The sequence below is a fragment of the Rhinopithecus bieti genome, unplaced genomic scaffold (assembly GCF_001698545.2).
Source record: "Rhinopithecus bieti isolate Rb0 unplaced genomic scaffold, ASM169854v2 repeat_26521, whole genome shotgun sequence".
NCBI lineage: Eukaryota > Metazoa > Chordata > Mammalia > Primates > Cercopithecidae > Rhinopithecus > Rhinopithecus bieti.
The window spans coordinates 1-3,064 of NW_016838398.1; the positions used below are offsets into that span (position 1 = coordinate 1).

Here is a 3,064-nt window from a genome sequence, read left to right on the forward strand (position 1 = left end):
GGCCAGGCTGGTCTTGAACTCCTTACCTCAGGTGATCCACCCATCTCGGCCTCCCAACGGGCTGCAATTACAGGCATGAGCCACCGCACCCAACCCAAAAGTTATTACTCTTACCTGCACTTCAAAGGTTACCTAAGGCTCCTCTGGCGATATGTTCCATTGTCCAATGGGAGTTGTGGCAGACGGTCTGGTGGGCTTGCTTGGCTATTTCAGCCATCATTGGTTCAGGTGCCAATGGCTCCCTTTGGAGTGCTGGGCATTTTCTCTTCCAATATCCAGTTTTTTTTACAATGTACACACTGATTTTTCCCCAGGCATGGTGACTTGGATGTTCAGTTTTATGTTTTCCACCTTTTCGCTTCCCTTGTTTAGGCTAAGAATCAGGAGGGCAATCCCATGTGGGAGGTGAGCTTAAGGCTGCAGCCAAGAGCTGCACCTTTTGGGATGTCCTTTTTGCTCTTTCTGCTTCCTATGTTCTGCCCCTGTTATTAAAAACTAAAAATGCCATATTCAAAAGTCTGGGGAGAGACTTCTTCAGCACCACAAGCAAGGAGGGATATGATAGGCCACCAGTGGATATAACTCCTTTAGAAAGAAGGAAATTAAGTTTTGATACCCATGCATTGGTTCAGGACTTGGAAACTCATGGATTTGACAAAACACAAGCAGAAACAGCAGTATCAGCACTAACTTATCAGCACTAATTTATCAAATGTCAGCCTGGGTACTACTGATAAAAAGATGGTCACCCAAGCTCCACAGCTCCACAGGAAATAACAGTACAAGAGCGAATGGCTCATTTGGGCTTTACCGGGAAAGAAATGGTCATCCTAGAGAAAAGTGAATTCACAAATCTGAGAGCAGAGAATGAGGAAATGAAAACTGAATTAGACCAAGTTAAGCCACAACTAATACATGAAACCAGTTGAATTGGAGCAGAAAATAAACTGGATATCAACCTAGAAAGGAGTAAAGTAACAGACATATTTACAGATTAAGAAAAGCAACTTAAGGAAGCAACTACAGATTTACAAAAATGGATACCCAAACCAAAATATTATTTCAGTGACCAGTAATAAAACTGACGCTGAAATTGCTTCCTTAAAAACACTGATGGAGTCTAACAAACTTGAGACAATTCGTTATCTTGCAGTCTCGGTATTTAACTTCCTGGCAGTAGCATTGGGATTTTAGAGATTCTGGAAGCAGTATTAATACTCTTACTGCTGTGGCTATTGGCTTCTTAGAGCACCAAACCAGGAGAGATTGAATTGGAACATTCTCTGTTGCAGCAAAAATTTACCATACAAGATTATTCAAAGTATATAAGGACTAAAAGAGGAAATGTTTCAGAATGAGAAGAGATATTTTGTCTTTATTGTGTGTGTGTGAGTGTGTGTGTGTGTCTTTTTTAGATTGAAAAGCTGTCATTCAAACCTGGTATATTTGAGATAGAAGAGCATTTTGTCCTTTTGATAGTTCATAGAAATTGAACCCGAGTTTTCTTGTGTTTGCTTGATCAGTTCTGTAAATCATAGAGGATCTTATTGGTATTGGCTGAATATTTGAAAACTATTCCCCAGCCTACATACTTATTACTGAATTAACTTCCCTGATAACCATTATATAATTACATTTTTCTATAAAATAAAAGGTTATTACAACCACAACAATAACAATAACAACAAAAACAAAAGCTGATCCATAGGAGTCTGGGGACCCATACCAGGTTTCTGTAGTTTCATACGGATATCAGGATCAGATTGGGTTATAAAATATACTCCCAAAGGGGTTTGGCCTTTTTTTTGAGTCAGAATTTGTGTTAGTACATTTCCTAATTGCCTCAACTAAACATCCGTGAAGCAAAACCGGATTCTTATTTTTACCCTTAGAAACTTCCTTAATCTTTTCATAAGTAATAGGCTTTTCATCCACTTCTTCATCCCTTCTAACAAACAAGGAACCATATGAGCGCCCTCCCCAAGTCCTCACTGCCCCTTTGATGATAGTTGCATTCCAGATCTTGATCTGGAACTTCTGTATCTCCTGCCTGATATATATTATGGTGAGGGCTATGAGCCATTATCTCATCTGTGTGGGTCCTAGCTGTCCCCAAAATGCAATATTTCTCTCCACGGTACAACACAGAGACAACCAACATGCAGATTCTGCCAAGTCAAACTATAGGTCAGAGTTAATTTCTCAAACTCATCTATGAATTTTCCTGGATCTTCAGAGAAATGACCAAACTTTTCTTTACGTAGAGCCAAATCAGACATAGAAAAGGGCACATGTACTCTTACAGTGCCTTCTTCCCCATTTGCCACCTCTCTTAGTGGACAAACATTTCCCTTTGAAGGTTGATAAGAGGCTTCACTACAAGTAGTACCCACAGGGCTAGGTTTCTCAGGGAGTGCTGGGAATAGAGTGGGACTAGATGGGTAAGGAGGAAGGGACTAAGGGGTCTCAGCAGAACTTTCAGGTGGACAGAGGGGAGAATGGGCTGACATACCTGAACCTTCATAGCTGAGAGAAGGAGGTTCTGCTCCACCCAAAAGTGTCTGCTGGACTGTGGGGCTTGCATCAAGGGGTTGTCTAGTGTGTCTAGTTCTTTTCTTCCTTTCCTGTCATCAAACATGCACATGCCTGTTGCAGGGTTTTATCTTGACTGAGCAGCAAAATGCTTAACACCTGGTATTTCATCCCATGTTTCATCCCACTTACAAAACAAACCAAGTGGAAGTGTAATAGAATATTATACTTATATTATATTATTACAGTACATAATATATTATAATATTAAATACTATATATTTAATTATATGCTATATTATTAAAGGCTATACTTCTAATAGGAGACAATTTCTTCTGCTTTTCCAAATAATACTGAGGCCAAACAGTATTACACATAAACACCAATTTCACCACTTTTCTCCATTATTCCCATTTATTTCAAACTGATCTCAGTGTGGAAGGATACATCCTAGTGATAAGTCCTTTGGGATCAATGTTGTGGTTCCCATGAAGGAGGCAGGCGATGTGGAAAGAAAAGTTCCAAACTGGT

At 39.8% G+C, this 3,064-nt stretch overlaps 1 pseudogene; it reads left to right on the forward strand.

The window, feature by feature from the left end:
• Positions 1-517: 517 nt before the first annotated feature.
• LOC108524881 (coiled-coil domain-containing protein 90B, mitochondrial pseudogene) lies at positions 518-1,215 on the forward strand (annotated as a pseudogene).
• Positions 1,216-3,064: the final 1,849 nt, after the last annotated feature.